The sequence below is a fragment of the Gossypium arboreum genome, chromosome 4 (genome assembly GCF_025698485.1).
Source record: "Gossypium arboreum isolate Shixiya-1 chromosome 4, ASM2569848v2, whole genome shotgun sequence".
Taxonomy (NCBI): Eukaryota; Viridiplantae; Streptophyta; class Magnoliopsida; order Malvales; family Malvaceae; genus Gossypium; species Gossypium arboreum.
This window is the reverse complement of record NC_069073.1, coordinates 70,411,807-70,435,987: the sequence shown is the minus strand read 5'-3', so window position 1 is coordinate 70,435,987 and position 24,181 is coordinate 70,411,807.

The window sequence follows — 24,181 nt, the reverse complement described above, 5'->3', positions numbered from 1 at the left end:
TATATATTTTACGAATTGATTTTGAATAAAAAGACGTAGAATAAAGGAAAGAGAAAGGAAAACTTACCCGAATCCTCGCAGCTCGGTCGTCAGATACCTCTTCTCTGTCGTCGAAATCAGCCCAAAGAGAGGGTAGGGATTTCTTTTCTTTTGATTTTTTTGGCCTAGGAAGCCCTCACCGTCTAATTCGTTTTTAAAAAGGGTTAAAAAATCGATTTCATGCGCCCCGACTACCATCCATGATGGAAGTCACAGCAGCTTCAAAGGGGGAACGACCTCAATGATAGGCTAAGAAACCCTAGCAGAGGAAAGAAATAAGAAAAGGGTAGCTGTTCTCTGATTTTTTAAAAGGGAGGGATGAAATGAAAAGAATCAAAAAATTTTGGCTTTAATAGCCATGCAAAACGGCAGCGTTTTGCACCCCCCACACGCCTCAAAACGGCGTCGTTTTGGAGGGGAACCCGCGACCCAACCCAATTAATAGGGATTCGCGTGTTTTTAAGGCTCAAATGGGCTATTTGCAATTTCAATCCCCCTTTTTTCTTGTACATTTCGATTTGATCCCATGTTAGTTTGATACCTTTGAAATTTGCCCGCATAATTAATTTTTTATTACATTTTGGTCCTACATCGAAACGCTGCGCACAGGGGTTGGAGGAATAATTACCCGGTTAACCCCTGTTCCTTCGCATGCATTCTATTTTAATCCCTAGCCTATTTTTTTATTTATAATTTATACCTTAAATTTCAATTCAATTCCCGTCTAGTCCTAGTTTGTTAATTTATTTGTTTATTTATTTATTCAATTTTTAGGGACAGTTTGGTTATTATTTATTTTAAGTTTGTTTTCTTATATTATTTACTTTAAATCATTTTATTATTATTTAATTTTCATTTTTTCTACATATTGTGTATTTTAAAGTATTATTCAGCTTAGATTTTATATACATTATTTGTTTTAAACTACAATACATATTATTTATTTTGAAAATTCTTAGATACCTTTTATTTTAAACCATTCTATATATATTATTCATTTTAAATTTCTTATATGTTATTTAGTTATACTATTTTATATGTTAACCATTTGAAATTCTTTTATTATTCATTTGTAAACCTCTTTATTTTTTTATTTTAAGATTTCATATATATATAACTTATATTAAATCGTTTATATATATATATATATATATATATGTAGTTTTATATGTTAGTTATTTTAAATTTATTTTTTATATATTATTTATGTTAAATTTCTTCATGTTATTTTAAAATGTTTTATAAATTATTTGTTTTTGAGTTTGCTCCATATATTATTTTATTGTTTTATATATATCAATGATTTTAAATTGTTTTATACTATTTACTTAAAATTATTTTTATAGTATCTATTTAAATTTTTTTCACATTATTCATTTTAAATTTGTCTTATTGTTTATTTTAAATTGTTTTAAATCATTCACTTAATTTTTCTTTGATTATTAATGTTGAAATAAAAATAACTTGTGTTGTATGATTATTGCCATTGTGTTTTATAATTCTTTATTCGTATTTTCATGTCTTTGTGATTCATTATTGCGATATTTATTCGGAAATTATTATGCCATGTTCTATATCGTCATTCATTCTCGTTTCATTCAAGTCATTTCAAAGGTCATGTATTTATCCGATGTAGATTGTTTCATTTTATTTCAAATAAAATAAATGCATATTGTTAAGTGTCGCTTTCGTTATTATTCAAAAAAAGAAAAATCTTCAAAATAAGGCAATATTTTGCCATTCGGGAATTCAAGAAATCGTGCCCTAACTTACGGGGTTTCAGTTTTCTTGTTAAACCTAAATAGCTAAATATCCTTTTAAATTTCAAAATGCACAAAGTTTCAATGAAAATTAAAAGCAAACTTGTTCTCGCGGGCTCAAATGTCGCATCCTAACTTACGGGATGTGGCATTTTGTTATCTCGGGATGAGTGGGCCTTTGATGCTCGTTTCATTGCAATTCAAGTGTTTTAAAACTAACATTCATAAAAAAAAATTGTATTTTAAAATTTCTTTTAAAGTCTTTTCAACTTTCGATGTTAAGACGATAATTAATCAATTAGGTACCAATTTCGGGCGTGACGAGGGTGCTAATCCTTCCTTGCACGTAACCGACCCCCGAACTCGTTTTCTCAAATTTCAAAGACAAAAATCTTTGTTTTAGTAAATCGAGATACTATATTAAAACGACTAGATTTCTAGGTGATCCGATCACACCTAAATAAAACACCTAAATAAAAAAGGATCGGGGGCGATTCCCTTTTTTCGTTTTTGATATAAAACCAAAAGTCGACGGCTTTTTTTCAAAAAATGGTTTCGACAGCTTGGCGACTCCACTGGGGAGTTTGAGAGTCAAGCCATAAATTGATTAATTTTTCCCATTTGTCAAAAATTGGAAATTCGTTTTAAATTTACGATCCCTTCATTGCATTTCATTTTTGTGGTTTTCATCATTTTGTATGATTGGCTTATGGTTCGAGTCTCTTAGTATACTTTTGTGCATCATATTGCATAATTGAACGATTTTACCCTTTTAATGGGAGTGAGAAGCTATTCCTTCGTGAGGTTTTCACCTCCGTATAGGATAGTGGATCGCTTTCAGAATATATTCGTACCTACGTCTTCATGAGATTTTCATCTCCGTATAGCCTAAGGAAATGTATTCCCCTGAACTAAACTCGGTCCATATGAGCCTATAATTGGTGAGGATCAAGGAATCTGTCGGTTCAGGTACCTTTACTTTAGAACCAAAAACCGCATGTAATGAACCCTAAGAGCCTACCCTAGGTAGAACCACGCCAAACCCTAGTGGTCACCCGAACAGGTACTTGATTATTTCCTGTTTGCTTTGAGTTCTATTTTTTGTACATCATACTAACTTGTTATGTTTTGTTGTTATTACATGGCATCTCATCATAAAAAGATGTTGATTCACGTTCGATTACTAGATAGAAAAGCTTAGCATGGAAAAGGGGTTTCTTAATAGAGTGGAGGATAATGCGGCCGTCTGAGTATGGTCCGAGAGGACGCAGCAAGAGAAAGGTGATAGTTTGACCATGGGATATGAATTAGAATTGTGGGATTTCGCTCGCATTAGTGTGACTTAGAATGACCTGCAAGAATTAAAGGTGATATGGAATAGTTGGAATGACAAGATCAAGCAGTTATTTTACCATAATTATGGAGACTTGGCCTATTTACTTGAGGTGAAAGTAGATAAGCACTTATTCCGAGCTCTCGCCTAGTACTTGAATCCTGCCTACAATTGCTTCACTTTTGGGAGAGTTGATTTGGTACCTACCGTGGAAGAGTATATGGCCTTACTTCGTTGCCTGAGGATTAAAGTCGATGAGGCCTATTCCAGAGCTACTAACATCCTGACCTTTATGAAGAAATTGATGAATATCACGGGGATGAGTGAGCAGTGGGTTGCAGCTGGGATTAAGCAGAAGGGAGACAGTAAGTGTATTCCTTGGAAGAACTTGAGAGATCTAATTCTAGCGCATCTAAATATGAAGAAGAGGGTTGACATTTTCTCTTTGAGCATCTTTGGTTTGGTCGTCTTTCCCAAGGCATTAGGACATGTAGATGAAGCAGTCTCAGACCTATTCAATCGACTTGATAAATGGGTCACACCTGTCTCTGCGATCTTAACCAAAACCTCTAGATCATTGAATGCTTGCCGAAGAGCGGGCGAGGGAAGGTTTATAGGATGTGTGCAACATCTACTATCATGGTTCAATAGCCACTTCTAGAAGGTAGAAAAAGTCTCATATCAAGTTTTTTCTGAGAACTACTCTCTGTTAAAGGAATTAGTGACTACACCGAGGCAGGACGACATTTCTGAAGAGAAGTGGATAGCGATTCTCTAGAATCTACAAGTTGAAGATGTCGAATGGAGGGCTCCATGGATGATCCCCGATAAGATCTTATGTAACACCCCTAACCCGTATCCGCTGCCAGAACAGGGTTTCAGAGCATTACTACCATTTATAGATCACTAAAAAAAATTTAAATACTTACCGATTCAATGCATCATATAAATAAATATATTACCATTCAATCAACAGTTTGACAGTTGTATAAGCATCAAACAGCAACATTGTTAGTATACTTGCACATATCTCATATAAATTCAACACCGATATATCTATTTTCATATATTTTATGTATATTTATTAGGTAATAGCTTATATCAAACTTAACATAAATTATATTTCATGTACTTATACTTATTTCGTTTATCTATCTTCATAATTATTTCATATAACCATTCGTCATCTGATACATATTACCTGAATATCAATTGTTCAACAGATGCTAGAGCGTCTCCCATCCACGGTCTTATTTATCTTTGACATGATGCCATAGTGTCTTTCAACTATGGTCTTACTCATTTTCTGTCATGTTGCCATGGTATCTTTCAACCATGGTCTTGTTCATTTCATATCACATTGCCATGGTATCTTTCAACCATGGTCTTACACATTTCATATCAGGTTGCCATGGTATCTTTCAACCATGGTCTTACACATTTTATATCAGGTTGCCATGGTATCTTTCAACCATGGTCTTACACATTTTATATCGAGTTGCCATGGTATCTTTCAACCATGGTCTTACACTCAAAGTTGCCATGATATCTTTCAACCATGGTCTTACACATTTCATATCGAGAGAGCACACTCCATGAACCTCATCCTTGCAATGGATTCCATCCGAGCTAAATCCTTGCAATATAAACTCATAGAGTATTATCGGGATTACCATCCAAAGCTAAATCCTGCAACGACAATTACTCTAATGAGATTGGATCCAATTACCATCCAAAGCTAAATTCAGACCCTAATTTGGATTACCCGTCCGGCTAAATCCATTTTACACGTATTCTTCTGGAGGGCTATATCAGATAGGATCACCCGTCCTGCTAGATCCTTTTACCGTCAATTCCTTTTCGAGATCCATCGAATTTTCCTTTCATTCAACCGGATTTCTTCCCATTTTATCAAATATATCAATGTTTTATAAATTCTCATACAATGAACATTCAAATCATATTCACATCAATAACATACAATCTCAAGCATTTCGAATATAATTCAAGTTACGAACTTACCTCATTGATTGCTCGTGTTTATTATTTCATTATTCGATATATTTTCTTTCCATGATCAAGTCTCGTATTTGTGTCGTCCGGATCTTTATAAATAAGTTTGATCATCATTTTCATTCATTTCATATTCTAATACATTTAATTAATGCTCTAGGCAAAATTACCATTTTGCCCCTAAACTTTAATTAATGACGATTCCATCCTTAGGGACGGAAAGTAAAATTCTTGCAATTTAATCCTTATTTCCAACTATTATTCTCATATATATTGATAACAGTCCATGAATTCTATAAAATATCAAAATTTTCCATAATTTCAACACTTTTCAATTTAATCCCTAAAACATGTTTTCCCGATCTTGAACTAAATTGATAATTTCGTTAAATTTTTGTAATTTAAATAATAAAATAATCTATTTCATGCAATTTAGTCATTTCGACATTTTACAAAATTACCCATAAAATTTTACTTTTATTCAATTTAGTCCCCGAGCCTAAAACATGCAAATTAGCCATGCTAGATGAATATTCATACATATTTTCCTCCTCCTCCTCTCCATTCCACATCCTTAATTTATATAACATACAACAAGTAACATTATCAATAATTTCACTATTTACTTATATGTACATTCAAAACTGTCCATTTGCTTCATAGTCACTAAATTATTTATATATTAAGCTACAGAACTCGAAATTAAGATCCGTTAATTTTTCCTGAAACTAGACTCACATGTATTCTTATCATAAAATTTTCAGAATTTTAGTTTAGCCAATTAGTACAGTTTATTCATTAAAGTCACCCTGTTCTGTCTGTTCGATAGTTCTGACCCTTCTTCACTAAAAATTAGTTATCTCCTTTTACAGAATTCAAATGATGTTCTAGTTTGTTTCTAATAAAACTAGACTCATTCAGCATTCTATAAATATAAATTTAAGCCTCTAATTATTTTTCTTCATTTTTTATTATTTTCAAAGTCTGAACAGGGAACCCGAATTCATTCGACCTTGTCTCACAAAATTCATTATATATAAAATTTACAAATTCATTGCTTACACTGTTTCTTCTATGAGAAACTAGACTAATTAAGATTTAATTCCATATTTTTTTCATCTTCTAATTCAATTTATAAAATTTATGGTGATTTTTCAAAGTTAGACTCTCTGCTGTCCATAACTGCTTTTAGTGCAAGATATTAATTACCATGTTATAACACCCTTATTTTCTTTTTCTACACCATTTCTCACCACTTTCTCTTATTTTCTCTTCACTAACATATCAAGAACATAGGACCTTATGTAATAAAACTCTACTATAACATTATTTCCATGATTTATCAACAATAACAAACTTAAAAACGTATTGAAATCTTGATGTACTTACCTTATTCTCTTGATACCAATCTTTAACTTGATTTCTCTCTCCTCCAGCTTTTATTTCTTGAATCCAACTTGATATTCTAACTCCCCATGTTCTCCTTAACATTTCTCTCTTGGTAGCTATGGAAATTCATTTGATTTTTGGGTGAAAATGGTGAATTTTTGGTAAAAGGACTAAATTGTAAAGAAAGTAAAACTTTCTTTCTTCCTCTCTTTCTCTCACGTTAGTTTGCATGGAAAGGAAAGATGATGAAAATTCTTCATCTTTCTTTCCTTATATACTAAATAAATAATAATAAAATAATATTAAATATCTCATAAAATATTAATAAAATAATATTTATCTAATTAATTAATTTAAAATATCATTAACATAATCATTACATTCTAGAATTCTCTCTCTTACTAATTGACCATTTTGCCCTTCATGATCTTTTAGAATTCCATCCTTGAGTCATCATTTAATTTGGTAAAATTGCAATTTAGTCCCTCATAGTTCTTCACTTATTCAATTTGGTCCCAATTCATCCATTTTCCTTAGTTTCTAGATCATTCTACCCTTAAAATATTTACACTATTGGTCCTTCAACTTTTCATATTTACACTTTAACCCTTTAAGTCTTGAGTATTTACTCTTAGGCAACAAAACTTTTCTAACTTTTACAATTTAGTCCTTTCCTGAATCAAGATATCATAATTTACTTTCCAATGTTGCCATAACTCAAAACTTCCCTTTTTATCACTTTATTTCCTTATTTTATTATATCAAGGATAATATATTACTGTAAAGATTTTCAGGGTATTACATCTTATATCGGTGTGGTGACTTTAACTGGGTCTCTCTACTTGGGATATGGGGAGCTGTTGGATACGCTCCACTACTCGTGTTAAGGCAGTATCGATCTAGGTAGTTCATACAGGCAACACAAGGGTTAGCTCAGTTCGAGTTTTCATACAAGGGCGATAATTATAAGAAGAGAGTTCGCGAGATATCGAATGCTTGGAACCAAACCCGTAGGATGAAAGGATTCGCTGTAAGTCCAATGATGACCCCTGAGTATGACTGGTGGTGGGATAAAAGGATCAACGACAACATCCCAATGCCAAGTCAAGAAAATGCTCGGCCAATAGAGGAGCACTTACAAGTAATCCCGTTTGAATTAGAAATCATCAAGCAAGATTTTGAGAAAAGGAGTCGGGATTTGGGCAAGAAGATAGAGTAGTTAGAGGAGGAAAAGATGCGGTTAGGATTAGACGTTGACATCCATAAGCTAGAGGCCGAGAAGCTAAGGAAAGGAAAGAATAAGGCCGAAGAAGACTTGGGTAGTCTAAAGACAGATTACAAGAAGCTTCGTATGTAAATAAGAACTGCCAGTTTGGGTAAAACATCAGAGCAATAGAGGCAAGAAATCAAGGAAGAAAAGACTAGAGCTAACCAGTGGGAGAAGAAGTTTCAAGACGCTCGAACACGAGAAGACATTTTAAAAAAGAGTTTGTTGGAGAGCCAAAATGAAAAGGAGAGGTTAAGAGCTCGGGTGGCAGAATTAGAAAAGTCACTACATCAACATCGTAGTTGCAACTTTGTGATCGAATTAAGGGCCAGCCTAAACAATATTGAGGAGTTGAAAGGAAAGATAGAAGAGCTCGAGACCGTACTGTGAAACGGTGAACTTCAAGTTGAACTCACTGAAGCAAGCAATGAACATTGCCAAAAACAGCTCCATTGCTCTCAAGATCAGATCAAAGATAGAGATTACATCATGGGAAAAGCTGTGGTTCAAGTACGAGAGGTGGCTGACTATCTGCAAAACCTGGCAGTTTAAGCTGATGTACTAAGTGTAAAATACGAGTCGGAACTAGATCGGGGCCAAGAGTTAGCTTGGCTTTTTAGGAAGGTTAAGGCTTTGGGCATTAGGGCAAAGTCGTATATGTAATCCATCTTATGTAAAGAAATTTGTTTTCTAGCAAAGTTGTTCTAATGAAATTGAATCAAAATCAACACCTCTTTTTGCATTCATTTCATTCATTTGCATTACATTTCATCATATGCATTAAATTTCACGAAAAGACCCTAATTAAACAAAATTATTTTTGTTAATCTGGAAGCCAACAAGAGTCAACCAATCGACTACCGCTACAATACCCATCGCAAAACAAAAGACGTGGATCAGAGATTAGAAAGATTGGAACAAATGCCAAGAGATATGCAAGAGCAATTACAAGTACAGATGCAAGAGCAGTTAGCTAGAATCCAACAAGACATGAGGGAACAAATGCAAGAATCCCAGAATAATATGATAAGTCAGTTGGCGCAGTTATTGGCTAAAGAAAGCAAAAATTGGAAGAGCACTGCAATTAAATCAGGGAACAATAATAAAGACCTTACATGTCCCCTAGGTTTTACACCGATCAATGTCCAGACACAACCAGAGGTGTACTGATGAGAGGTACCTATCACCATCAGATTCCAATATCAACCCGGTGCTTCGGCACCGATGAACTTTCCAACAGGCTTAGGTTCTAACCTAGGGGATAATCCAACTAATCTAGTGGTCCCTGACCTTGATGATGTAGCAGAATTGGAAAAGGCAAGAATAGATTTGCCAAAACAACTCGGGGACTGGTGCAAATAGTATGAAGAGAAATTCAAAGCAATGGAGACCGCTAACTACCATTGTGGGGTTGACGCCAAAGATCTAAGCTTGGTCTCAGATTTGATCCTCCCATCAAAATTTAAAAATCAGGAGTTTGAAAAGTACAACGGGACTAGCTGCCCTGAAGCTTACATTACAATGTTCTATCGAAGGATGATAGGATACGTTAATAACGATCAGTTATTAATTCACTGCTTCCAGGATAGTTTGGTCGGGTCTGTGGCCAAATGGTACAACCAACTAAATCGTGCTCAAATCCATTCATAGAAAGACTTGACACAAGCTTTCATGAAGCAATACGGCCACGTGACAGACATAGCACCCGACCGAATCACATTACAAAACATGGAGAAGAAACAAAATGAGAGCTTCAGGTAGTACGCCCAAAGATGGAGGGAGGTAGCAACGCAAGTCCAACCATCTCTTCTGGAGAAGGAAACGACTATGCTGTTTATCAATACTCTGAAGGCTCCATTCATCAACCATATATTGGGATGTGCTACTAAGATCTTTTCAGACATAGTGATGTTTGGAGAAATGATAGAAAACGTGATAAGATGTGGGAAGATAGACAAGGGAGAGAGTGCCAAGAGATCAACCCCGAGGAAAAAGGAAAATGAGATAAATAATGCGAGCATGTATAGCAAGGGCTATGCAAAGCCAATCACCGTAAGCTAGCCGAGGACGTTTACTACTAGCCATCAGGGCCCTCCAAGGAAAGAACCCAATGCAAGGCCGGATATGGAAAGACTCTAGTTTACGCCCATCCCAATAACGTATAGGGAGCTTTACCAGAGTCTATTTGATGCGCATGTGGTATCACTATTCTATTTGAAACCCATGCAACCCCTATTCCCCAAATGGTACGAGCAAATGCTCAATGCGAATGCCACGTAAGAATCACGGGGTACTTGATTGAGAACTGCACTGCGTTTAAGAAGTTGATCGAATGATTCATCAAAATGGGTATCGTAAAGTTTGATGACCTATCAGGACTTAACGTAGTAGGGAATCCGTTACCCAATCATTCTGATAAAGGGGTAAATGCGATAGTCAAGAGCGGGGTTAAAAGAATCAAAGCTAATGTGGCGGAAGTAAAAACCCCACTGAGTTGGGTTTGAAAATAAATGGTTGATAGAGGTTTAATCACAAGACATTCAGAGGAGAGGCCCAGAGAAACAAGAAGGTACTTTAAGTTTCATGTCGATGAGGGTCATAATATCTAAGAGTGCACCGAGTTCAGGACCATAGTGCAAAATTTGATGGACAGCAATGAGATGGAATTTTATGAGGAAATCAAAGGATCAAAAGAAGGAAAGGTTTACGCCTCAAAGGAGGGATCAACAAAAAGGGTCCAAAAAGTTAATCACCCTGTGGTGATTATTTCGTGACCAAGGAATAATGAAGCAGGAGTATAAATGGTGCCAAAAGTCATAATCTAGAAACTTGTATCCTTTCCCTACAAGGATAGCAAAAGGGTTCCTTAAAACTATGACTGCAATATGACAATCCCGAGAGAGGAGAACATGGCTAATGCTTCAGAAGAAAGCCAAGATATAGGTTTCTATACACGTAGTGGGAGGCGTTATGATCCTGCGAGTACAAGAACTGAAATTGTTAAAGGAAAGGCCCCAATAGTCGAGCAAAGGAAGGAGAAGACGGTCAAGCTCGAATCGCCAGTTAATGAGCCAGTAACTGAGAATGAAGTTAGAGAATTCCTAAAATTTTTAAAGCATAGCGAGTATAGCGTTGTAGAATAGCTGCATAAGCAACTGGTTCGCATTTCAGTGCTAGCTTTACTCTAAAGTTTGGAGACATATCGTAGCGCGCTGATGAAAGTGCTAAATGAAACTTATGCCGCTAACGATATCTCTGTAAACAAACTGGACCGCCTAGTCAACAATATAAGTGCCAACAACTTCATCTTCTTTAACGATGATAAGATACCTTCGGGGGGTATGGGATCTACGAAGGCTCTACATATCACTACCCGTTGCAAAGGATATACATTACCGGGTGTATTAATTGATAATGGATCAACATTGAATGTCTTGCCCTTGTCCACATAAATAGGTTGCCTATGGATAATTCTCACATGAAGACATGCCAAAACATAGTGAGAGCATTCGGTGGCACCGAAATGAGAGTAATAGGAAGAATCGAGATGCACCTTATAATTGACCCAAACACGTACGAGGTAGACTTCTTGGTAATGGACATTAAGCTCTCTTACAATTGCATGTTGGGGAGGCCTTAGATTCACTCAACAGGAGCAGTACCGTCGTCACTACACCAAAAGTTAAAGTTTGTAACTGAGGGTAGACTGGTAACAATAAACACGGAAGAAGATATTATTGCATCCGTTACCAGTGATGCATCATACATAAGTGCAGACGATGAGGCAATAGAATGTTCTTTTTGATAGCTGGAATTCGTCAATGCAACATTTATTGTTGAAGGGAACAAGATCTCAATGCCCAAAATATCCAAAACTACAAGGATGGGTCTGCGATTGACGATTGGAAAGGAGCCTTGCCGGGAAGAAGACTCGGAACATATCTCCAAGGAAGGGTCAAGGCACCAATGTTGAAAGATAAACGCGACCATTTTGGCTTAGGATTCAAGCCACATATAAGGCAAAAGAAAAAGGAGCAAGAGAAGAAATAGGAAAGGAGAAGAGCGTGTTTAAGTGGGGGCGAGGTCAAATGGAAACCAATGACAGTTCCTCATATATCCAGGACATTCATGTTAGGAGGGACTATTTACTCTGAAGGAAGATCGACAAGAAAGGAGTTTGCCGAAGAAATGTTGGGAAATTTGAGCATTAACGTCATATCCGAGGAAGAAATGGGAGAAGAAAATCTATCAGGCATTTGCCTATACATGACAAGGAGATTTTTGAACAATTGGACCGCGGAGGAGATCCTTGTAACTTTTAAGATTAATTCAGAGTAATGTTCAAAATTAGCTTATTGCTCTAAGCCTAGGGGCAATAAGAATCCTTTTGTGAAATAGGTTCTTGTCCAATATCATTATTTCAATAAAAATGCATTTTTGTGTATCATCTTGAGCAAATATTCTTTTATTCTTTCCATTTCATTCATAATCACACCACATAAATAAATATTCTTAGAGTCTTTTGTTCTTTGGATTTTTCTTCATCCTTATAACAGGTCTCCAGATGTCAATGATATGAGTAACGCTACTACTAACTCAGAGTCTCCTTTTGAGCAAGATATGTGTATGGAGGATTCTCAGGATTTTAAAGATGAGCAAAATTGTAACCTATCTCCTAATTTGTTAAGAATGGTAGAACAAGATGAGAAACAAATCCTACCTCATAAAGAGTCAGTGGAAATTGTGAGCGCAAGAGAGGAAAAGTGGTCAAAATTGGAGCTTGTATCTCTACAGAGACAAAGCGAGACCTTATTGAGTTACTCCAAGAATTCAATGATGTCTTCGCATGGTCATATCAGGACATGCCTGAGTTGAATATTGATATTGTGGTACACCGGCTCCTCATAAAAGAAGAGTGCAAGCCAGTTCAACAGAAACTCTGAAGGATGAGACCCGATGTTTTGTTGAAGATAAAAGAAGAGGTCAAGAAGCAATTTGATGTCGGTTTCTTACAAGTGGTTAAGTACTCAGAATGGGTAGCCAATATAGTCCTCATTCCTAAGAAAGATAAGAAAGTGCGAATGTGCACGGACTATAGGGATTTGATCAAGGCCAGCCCAAAAGACAATTTCCTATTGCCTCACATTGATACCTTAGTGGATAATACGACAAGTTACTCACTTTTCTCCTTCATAGACGACTTCTCGGGATACAACTAGATAAAGATGCATTTTGAATACATGGAAAAGACTACATCCGTAACCATGTAGGGAACGTTTTGTTATAAGGTGATGCCATTTGGACTAAAAAACACAGGAGTGACGTATCAGAGAGCCATGGTAACTCTGTTTCATGATATGATGCACAAGGAGATTGAAGTTTACGTCGACGATATGATTGCAAAATCTAGAGCGGAAAAAGAACATGTGCAAGTGCTGAGGAAACTATTCTCAAAATTAAGAAAGTTCCAACTAAAGCTCAATCCCGCAAAATGTACCCTCGAGGCTAGGTTAGGAAAGTTGTTGGGATTCGTAGTCAGTGAAAAGGAGATTGAGATTGACCTAGATAAAGTCAAGGCCATATAAGAATTGCCTCCACCGCACACTTAAAAAGAAGTTTGAGGTTTCCTAGGAAGACTAAATTACATCGCCCAGTTCATTTCACAACTAACGGAGAAATGTGACCTTATATTTCGTCTCTTTAGGAAACACAATCCAGGTGTATGGGATGAGAAGTGCCAGAGAAATTTTGATAAGGTCAAGCATTACTTGTCTAATGCCCTAGTACTGATGCCACCTTGCTCAGATAAGCCACTGATACTGTACTGGCAGTGTTCAAAAACTCTATGGGATATGTGCTAGGCCAACATGATGAGTCAGGAAGAAAAGAAAAAGCTATACACTATCTCAGTAAGAAATTCACTGAATGTGAGACAAGATATTCACCGATCGAGAAGTTGTGTTGTGCTTTAATTTGGACAACCCGAAGACTGAGACAGTACATGTTGTACCACACAACTTGGCTCATCTCAAAACTAGACCCTCTAAAGTACATGATGGAGTCAAATGCTTTAAAAGAAAGAATGGCTCGATGAAAAATTTCTCTTTCTGAATTTGACATATTTTACGTGAACCAAAAGGCTGTAAAATAGAGTGCAATAGAAGATTGGCCAGTAGAGCTCTAGAAAATTATGAGCCTTTGAGCTTTGATTTCCCGAATGAAGATATAATGTATGTTGCAACCACTTAAGATGACTCTCAAGAAGGCCATCCTTGGAAACTGAATTTCAGCGGAGCCTCAAACATCGTGGGCAATAGAATCGGGGAAGTTCTGGTATCCCTAAACGGAGATAATTATCTCTTTACTAGTAAATTGGAAATTTTGATTGCACAAATAACATGGAAGAATACGAGGCATGTATCATGGGCATCCGTGCAGCCATAAAACGCAAGATCAAGGTATTAGAGGTATACGGGGATTCTGGATTAGTGATCTATCAGCTCAAAGGTGAATGGGAGACAAGAGACCCCAAGTTGATCAATTACCGAAGGCTGGTTCTAGAGTTAATTAAGAAGTTTGATGATATCACTTTCTACTACCTCCCGCAAGATGAAAACTAGATGGCTGATGCCTTGGCTACTTTAGCTTCTATGATCAAAGTGAACAAGTAAGAGGATGTGAAGCCTATCCAAATGAGTATTTATGAGGCTCTGACTCATTGCTACAACATCGATGAAGAAGAATAAAAAGATTATCACCCTTGGTATCAAGATATATTGCGATATGTGAGGAATCGTGAATATCTAGACTAAGTGATGGAGAATGACAAAAGGACATTGAGAAGGCTGGCCAGTGACTATGTCTTGGATGGAGAAATCCTATATAAAAGAAGGATCAGGTGCTCGAGGCTAAGCAAATCTTGGAAGAGGTCCATAAGGGTGTATGTAGAACACACGCTAATGGTTTCACAATGGCCAGAAAAATCATGAGATTTGGATATTATTGGTCCACTATGGAAGGGGATTGCATCAGCTATGCCAAGAAGTGCCATAAATGCCAAATTTATGGAGATAAAATTCATGTACCTCATTCACCTCTTCATGTCATGAATTCTCCATGGCCTTTCTCCATGTGAGGTATGGATGTCATTGGGCCGATCTCGCCGAAAATATCTAACGGGTATCGATTCATCTTTATGGTCATCGATTACTTCACCAAGTGGGTAGAGGCCACTTCTTACGCCAACGTCACAAAGTCGGTAGTCAGCAAGTTCTTAAAGAAAGAGATCATATGTCGATATGGGATGCCTGAGAGGATCATATCAGACAATGTACTGAACTTGAACAACAGCACGATAGCGGAAGTCTTTAGCCAATTCAAGATCAAACACCATAACTTGTCACCATATTGCCCAAAGATGAATGGTGTGGTGGAAGTGGCCAATAAGAACATCAAGAAGATTGTGGTGAAAATGACTGAGACTTATAAAGATTGGCATGAAAAGTTACCATTTGCCCTTTATGCTTATCGAACGTCTGTTAGAACCTCCATCGAGGCAACGCCTTTCTCTTTGGTTTATGGAAAGAATGCGGTTCTGCCTATTGAGGTTGAGATTCCCTCTCTACGAGTTCTGTCAGAACTAAAGTTAGATGAAGTAGAATGGATCCAATCTTGATATGATCAGGTAAACTTAATTGAGGAAAAGAGGCTGAAAGCTATCCGTCATGGTGAAATGTACCAAAAGTGAATGATGTGGGCTTATGACAAGAACGTTCACCCTAGGGAATTCCATGAGTGGGACCTAGTTTTGAAAAAATCCTCCCCATACAAAATGACTTCAGAGGAAAATGGATGCCAAATTGGGAGGGAACTTATGTGGTGAAGAAGGCCTTCTCTGGAGGAGCTCTAATTTTGACCGAGATGGATGGCAAAAGCCTACCTAATCCTGTGAATTTGAATTCGGTAAAGAGGTACTTTACCTAAAAAAAAGGGGGGGAGAGGCCAAGGCGAAAACCCGTAAAAAGGGCGCTTTGAGACTAGAGGGGTTTTGAGTTGAAAACCCAAGAATGGGTAATACAAATTTTGATAAAAAAAACTGGGGCATGCGGTAGTCTTGTCTTCTCTGAATTAACAAGAAAGAGGGATGCTACATATTGGGGCATCAGCAAAGTACTTTAGGTCTTTTAAACACATATCAAGTTCAAAGGGTCCTCAAGAAGTTTTGTGCAGAAAAACTCATGCTACAATATCGGGGGCACCTATTTCATTTTATTCATTTTGTATTTTAGCATAATTTACTATCTTGATCAAATTATTCATTTTGAGTTTCATTCTCAATAAGATTCCTTTGGTCCATTGCGATAATCTTTTTCAAGTGTTTTTCATTGAAATAACGATTAATGGACTAATAATATTCAAAGAAAAAGGAGTTCTGCATATTACTCTAAAATGCTTCTAAATAGCATGAAGACCTGAAACGGGACCACTAGTTAGAACCAACCAAATTCGAGAGTTGGAAACGTTGGGGAAAGAATAGCCCAAATTGTGATTATTATTTGAGTTTTCTGTCAAAGATACCAGCTAAAGAAAAAGATAGAGTAATACGTCATTGATAAAACTTCGATTAACAACAAGCAATGTCAACATAAGCATTAAAAGAAGATCATGCTAAAAATGGAATTTTTGCATTCATACAAACATCATTCATATAAATCTAGTTAGGAGCATTTGATTCATTCTGATCATGACATCTTAATTATTTGGCATAAATAGACCTATAAAATAGATTCAACAGGTCATGTTCCCCAAAGAATGGCGTAACAGACCAGAGAAACCAAGAATCCTACACCCTTGAAGAGGCAGTGGGATGGATTGAAATCACCATGGCGAATCTTACCTCCCTGAAGTTGCAGCTGAGCAGATTAAAGCCACAAACCTTATCTCCCTGAAGTTGCAGTGGAGCAGGTTGAAATTACAAACCTTATTTCCTTGAAATTGCAGTGGAGCAGGTTGAAATTACAAACCTTATTTCCCTGAAATTGCAGTGGAGCAGGCTGAAGATAGCAAATCTTATCTCTCTGAAGTTGCAGTAGATTAGATTAAAGCTATAAATCTTATACCTCTGAAGTTGCTGCAGGTCGGATCAAATCTATCATGGCGAATCTTATCTCCCTGAAGATTCAGTGGACTAGATTTAAGATAGAAAACCTTATTTTCTTGAAGTTGCAGTGGAATAGATTAGTGCCACAAATCTCATCTCCCTGAAGTTACAGTGGAGCATATTGAAGATAACAAATCTTACCTCTCTGAAGTTGCAGTAGAGTAGAACAAAGCTACAAGTTACAAATCTTATCTCCCTGAAGTTGCAGTGGAGCTTATTAAAGATAAAAAATCTTACCTCTCTGAAGTTGCAGTAGAGTAGATCAAAGCTACAAGTTACAAATCTTATCTCCTTTAAGTTGCATTGGAGCAGATTAAAGCTACAAGTCTAGTCTCTTTGAAGCTACAGTAGAGTGGAGTGAAGCACTAATTCCTATACCCCTGAAGTTACAGTGGGATGGAATAAAACTCATTGAGAAAGAGAAGTACCAAAGAAGTCAAGTTTCAGCAGGACTAGAAAAATTGACCCTTTTGAAGTCTTTGCTCCATTCTCATTACATGACAATGAGCAAAGAGGGGCAGCTGTAATGGGCCAATTTTGGCCTAACCCAATTTATAAAATAAAAGCCAAATAAATAAACAAAAGTCCAACAAACAATATTCCAATTTACATAGCCCAAAAGTCAAATAACCCTAACCCAATTACAGGCCCAAATTAAAACCCTAGCCCACAAAGCCAAACACTATTAGCAAAGAAAAGAAAAAACCTAGCCCCATAAGCCTTCAGCTACTGCATGCTAGGCTTACCCCTGGCCACCTCGTGCGCCGCCCCTCCACACACCTCCTCCACGCTTCTCTGACAACCACCTGCAACACGCAAGCAAAAGACGACAAATAGAAGAAACAAATAGCAAAAAACAAAAAGACAAAAGCAAAGGGTTATAATTTCAGCTATAAGAGCCACATCAATTCCTCTGTAATTTTTTTTACGCACACTAGGAATAAAAAAAGAGAACAGAATTTTAAAAGGTGTTAGTTTTTTATTTTTTTTCTTTTCATTCCTATTTCTTTTTATTTTTATATGTACATTTTTTTTACGAATTGATTTTGAATAAAAAGGCGTAGAATAAAGTAAAGAGAAAGAAAAACTTACCCGGACCCTCGCAGCCCTGTCGTCGGAGACCTCTTCTCCGTCGTCAGAATCGACCCAAAGAGAAGGTGGGGGTTCATTTTCTTTTGATTTTTTTGGCCTAGGAATCCCTCACCGTCAAACTTGTTTTTTAAAAAGGGTTAAAAAAACCCGATTTCATGCGCCCCCGACCACAGTCCACGGTGGAAGTCACGACGGCTTCAAAGGGGGAATGGCGGTGATAATGGGTTAAGAAACCCTAGCAGAGAAAAGAAATAAGAAAAGAGGGTTGTTCTTTGATTTTTTAAAAGGGAAGGTTGAAAGAAAAAGAATAAATTTTTTTTGGCTTTGGTAGCCGTGCAAAACGGCAGCGTTTTGCACCCCCTCACACGCCTCAGAACGGCATCGTTTTGGGGGGGAAATCCGCGACTCGACTCGATTAATGGGGATCCATGTGTTTTTAAGGCCCAAATGGGCTATTTGGTATTGTAATCCCCCTATTTTTCTTGTACATTTCGATTTGATCCCATGTTAGTTTGATACCTTTGAAATTTGCCTGCATAATTAATTTTTATTACATTTTGGTCCTACATCGAAACGCTGCGCATAGGGGTTGGAGGAATAATTACCCGGTTAACCCTTGTTCCTTCGCATGCGTTCTATTTTAATCCCTAGCCTATTTTTGTTATTTATAATTTATACCTTAAATTTCAATTCAATTCTCGTCTAGTCCTAGTCTGTTAATTTATTTGTTTATTTATTTATTCAATTTTTAGGGATTGTTTGGTTATTATTTATTTTAAGTTTGTTTTCTTATATTATTTACTTTAAATCATTTTATTATTATTTAATTTTCATATTTTTTATACATATTGTGTATTTTAAAGTATTATTCATCTTAGATTTTATATACATTATTTGTTTTAAACTACTATACATATTATTTATTTTGAAAATTTTAGATACCTTTTATTTTAAACCATTTTATATATATTATTTATTTTAAATTTCTTATATGTTATTTAGTTATACTATTTTATATGTTAACCATTTTAATTATTTTATTATTAATTTGTAAACCTCTTTATTTTTTTATTTTAAGATTTCATATATATAACTTATATTAAACTGTTTATATATATGTATTTTTACATGTTAGTTATTTTAAATTTATTTTTTATTTTTTGCATATTATTTATGTTAATTTTCTTCATGTTATTTTAAAATGTTTTATAAATTATTTGTTTTTGAGTTTGCTCCATATATTAATTTATTTTTTATATATATCAATGATTTTAAATTGTTTTATACTATTTACTTAAAATTATTTTTTATAGTATCTATTTAATTTTTTTCACATTATTCATTTTAAAATTGTCTTATTGTTTATTTTAAATTGTTTTATATCATTCACTTCATTTTTCTTTGATTATTAATGTTGAAATAAAAATAACTTGTGTTGTATGATTATTGCCACTATGTTTTATAATTCTTTATTCATATTTTCGGGTCTTTGTGATTCATTATTGCGATATTTATTCGCAAATTATTATGCTATGTTCTATATTGTCATTCATTCTCGTTTCATTAAAGTCATTTCAAAGGTCATGTATTTATCCAATGTAGATCGTTTCATTTTATTTCAAACAAGATAAACGCATATTGTTAAGTGTCACACTCGTTATTATTGAAAAAAAGAAAAATCTTCAAAATAAGGTAATATTTCGTGCTTCGGGAATTTGGGAAATAGCTAAATATCCTTTTAAATTTTAAAATGGACAAAGTTTCGATGAAAATTAAAAGAAAACTTGTTCTCGAGGGTTCAAACGTCGCATCCTAACTTACAGGATGTAGCATTTTGTTCTCTCGGGACGAGTGGGCCTTTGATGCTCGTTTCATTGCAATTCAAGCGTTTTAAAATTAACATTCATAAAAAGAGATTGTATTTTAAAATTTCTTTTAAAGTGTTTTCAACTTTCGACATTAAGACGATAATTAATCAATTAGGTACCAATTTCGGGCGTGACGAGGGTGCTAATCCTTCCTCGCATGTAACCGACTCCCGAACCCATTTTCTCAATTTTTTTAGATCAAAAATCGTTGTTTTAGTAAATTGAGATACTTTATTAAAACGACTAGTTTTTTAGGTGATCCTATCACACCTAAATAAAAAAGGATTGGTGGTGACTCTCATTTTTTTCGTTTTCAATTTAAAGCCAAAAGTCAACGGCCTTTTTTTCAAAAAATGGTTTCGACAATTATTATCATATTATAGACCATAAAATAAAATTAAAATAAATTATCTTTCCAGAATCAGATTTGTGGTCTCGAAACCACTATTCCGATTTCTCTGAAAATAGGCTGTTACAACTCTCCCTCCTTAAAAATTATATTCCTCGAAAATTTATAACAGTAAAGAGATTTGGATATTACTTTCTCATGTTTTCGTCCTGTTTTACCAGGTAGCTATCTCTATATCATATCATGATTAGAAAACTTGTAACATCCCGAATTATGGCCTGGTCAGAACAGTGGTTTCGAGACCACAAATACGAAATAGAAATAATTATTTTATGATCCTCATGAGGTCTATGATATGATTGCATGCTTGTGTGAAGGTTTCATGAAGAAATTCTATTGATAAAATGTCCAATTTTATATTTACGACTGAATTGCAAAAGTAGCAAAATGTGAGTTCTAGAAGCTTTAGGCATGAAATTGCCATGGATTATTAATTAGACGCCCTTAAATAACAATTTTCCCAACTTGTATAATTATGGACAAAAATGGGCATGAATAGGAAAAAATTGAAAGAAAGGCTTTAAGGGCATTTTTGTCATTTGGTTAAAAAAAGAATAAAAAGGGAAAAATAAGTCAAATTTGTGTTCATCTTCTTCATGAGTGTGCCGAGAATTTGAAGAGCCATATCTAGGGATTTTCCTTCAACTTTCAACCTCGATTGTAAGTACTCCCTAGCCTCGTTTTTAATGTTCTTTATGTTTTTGAGATCCTTAAAGCATTATCTACCTATTTCTATCCTTATTTTAAGTTAGGGATCATGTTTAAAAAGTTACCCATATGTGACATGCATGTATTTTGATGTTTAATGGGGGAATATAAAAGTTTGATGTATGATAAACATCTTTTACTAAGTGGTTTTTCATTAAAACACCTAAAAATGACCTTTTTGTAAAAGGTCTGAAATGAGTGGTAAGATGTATGATTTAATGAGAAGTGTGGGATGCTATGAGTATGTCATAGGTTTGATTAGGCTTGAGTAACAAAGAAAATGAACACATTTCATTTTACGAGCATAGGAACTAATTTGCAAATATGTAAAAGTTTAAGGGCAAAATCATAATTTTTCTAAAATATAGTTTTTTGATTGATTTGAATAATGTGATGATTAAATGAGCTGAATTTTCTATTATAGATGAAGAAAAACGAAGTCTGGACCTATACCGGGGAAAGAACAAGATTTTGGACTAAATTGAATTAATTGTCCATATTTTGTACTGAGGTAAGTTCATGTGCAAATAATGCAATGATATATCATGTTTTAATATTTTATTAATGTATGAGTCTCTATGATTAATTATTATGACAAGTGTATGAACGATGTTATAGTCTATGAGCATGACATTGTGAACGAGTTCGACGATTATGTGATATCGAGAAAAATCCCATTTGAACCTTAGGAAAAAATTAGGATACAATGTGACATGTCACTAGGAACTGTGTGATTATGAGCTCATGAAATTATGTGTATATGTGATTATGTGAATCCCGGTGCTAGTCTTGTACGTTCTACCGGTAGCTGGGTAGCCCGGCATGTGTTGCGGGTACCTGTCAGCTTGTATGAGCATGCCCATGATTAGCTCGAGAGCGAACAATGTGTGATTGTGATATGAGGTAGCATATAGCTACATTTGAAGCACTATGTGCAAGTCTTCTGTGTATCCGATAGTATTCTGAGTGTTCAATGGGTAAACATGTGAGTTATTCGCCAAGTAAGTCAATGATGAGGAAATATGACAATCTGTTACGAGTTGGTACAGGTATGTATGAAAAACTCATATAAATAAGCTTAGTATGTGATGAACTTTTGGTAAGATTGGAAATGTGTAAGTTATGTCTATAAATTTAAGTTATGCCAATGAACTCTTGATGACACATATGTAAACTATGTTATGTCAATGGTATTCATATATATATATATATATGATTATGTTGCTATTTATTTACATGTGAACTTACTAAGCTTTATGCTTACTCCCTTTCCTTTCCATTTCCTTATAGTGTTGCCAAGTTAGCGCGGGGATCGAAAGACGTCAGAGCTTGATTCGCACTATCAAATTAATCTTTTGGGTATAGTGAATTTAAGTATTTTTAGGATGACATGTATAAGGACTTGGTCTTTTTGTTACATGTCATATTGGTCTAGCCAAGTGTGTTGGCTTACAATGGTTTGATGATTCATTTTATATATGGCTCAGATTAATTATGGGGATGTAATCCTATTCATATATGCATGCATGTGCTAAGATCACTCTTGATGTGGTTAAATTCATTTATCATGGATTAATTGTAGATGTGACCATAGATGTTTGGTGATGGAGTTGTGAGTAAATGGCATAATAACAACTAAGGCATGAATTTGTAAAATGGAAGTAAATTTGATGTTTTATATTGCATGTGAATTTGGTAAGCTTGGCCTAAATGGAGTATGAAGCCTTAAGCTAGTATAAATTGATAAGAAGTTGACATGCATGAGTCATGTTTATAAATGTGTAAGTGTTCATTAATGCCATGTAAGATGTCATCGAGATGAGTGAGTGTGCATGTGTTATTAAGGGTGACAAGGCTTGGAAAATAGCTTCAAAGTTGTCCACATGGGCGTGTGTCTAGACTGTGTATGACACACGGTCTGCCCCATGGGCGTGTGATCCGGCTGTGTCTCTGATCCATATTAGATGCAGAATAGAATACTCAGTAGTAAACACACAAGCAAAGACACAGCCGTCTGTCTCAGCAGTGTGAAGGACATGGTCGTAGGACATGGGCATGTGCCCAGGCCTTGTGAAGTCTGCACTTAATTTTTGGAATTTAATTCCCCACACAGCCTAAGCACACGGGCGTGTGACTTGGCCGTGTGACCCTAATTGTGTTGATGACATCATAAACAGAGAGTTAAACGGGCTGAGGACACAGGCGTGTCCAAAGGCACACGGACGTGTGACCCTGTTTCACGAAATTTTTTTAAGTTTCCTAAAGTTTTCTAAAGTTCTCAGTTTAGTCTCGAACCACTCTTGATATATGTTTTGGGCCTCGTAGGCCCATATAAGGGACAACATGCATAGGCATGAATGTATTTAATTTGAACTAAATTTTATGACTCGGTTTTGTATGTTTATTTATGTTTAAGTCTGGTAATGCCTCAAACCCTATTCTAACCAGATATGGGTAAAGGGTGTCACATTTAGTGGTATCAGAGCTGCGGTTAAGTTGTTTCTCAAACAACGTAGCATATGTACGAGTCTAGCTATACATGCTAATAAGTAACTTATGATCGTGTGACGACTTCTGACCTTTTTAAATTGTAATTTCATATAGTAATGGATCCCAATAGAGCTGAAGCTGATGATGTAGAAAGTAATACGCCGGCTCCCGGTCAAGTGGCAGTGCCAGTTGAGAGTAGACCCGTCACTGTAAGTTAGAGAGGAGGAGATGAGACTAGGGAAGCCTTTCTGCATATGATGATTGCCTGGTATATGGAGTTCGTTCGAACAAACCCGAATGCTCAACCCTCTCCACCCCCACCTATTCCTCAACCTATCCTCGTAGCACCCTAAGGAATGGACCTCGTGAGATTGAATAGAGCTCCAGTTGATAAGATTCAAAAATAATGAGCTGAAAAGTTTTGAGCCAATAAAAATAATGACCTTGAGAGGGCAGAGTTCTGGCTCGAGAATACCATTAGAGTGTTTGATTAGTTATCATGCACACCTGAGGAATGCATGAAATGTGTTGTGTCCCTCTTGAGAGACTCGACTTATCAATGGTGGAACACCCTTGTGTCGGTGGTACTAAGGGAGATAATTAATTGAGAATTTTTCCAAGAAGAATTCTGTAAGAAGTACATTAGTCAAAGG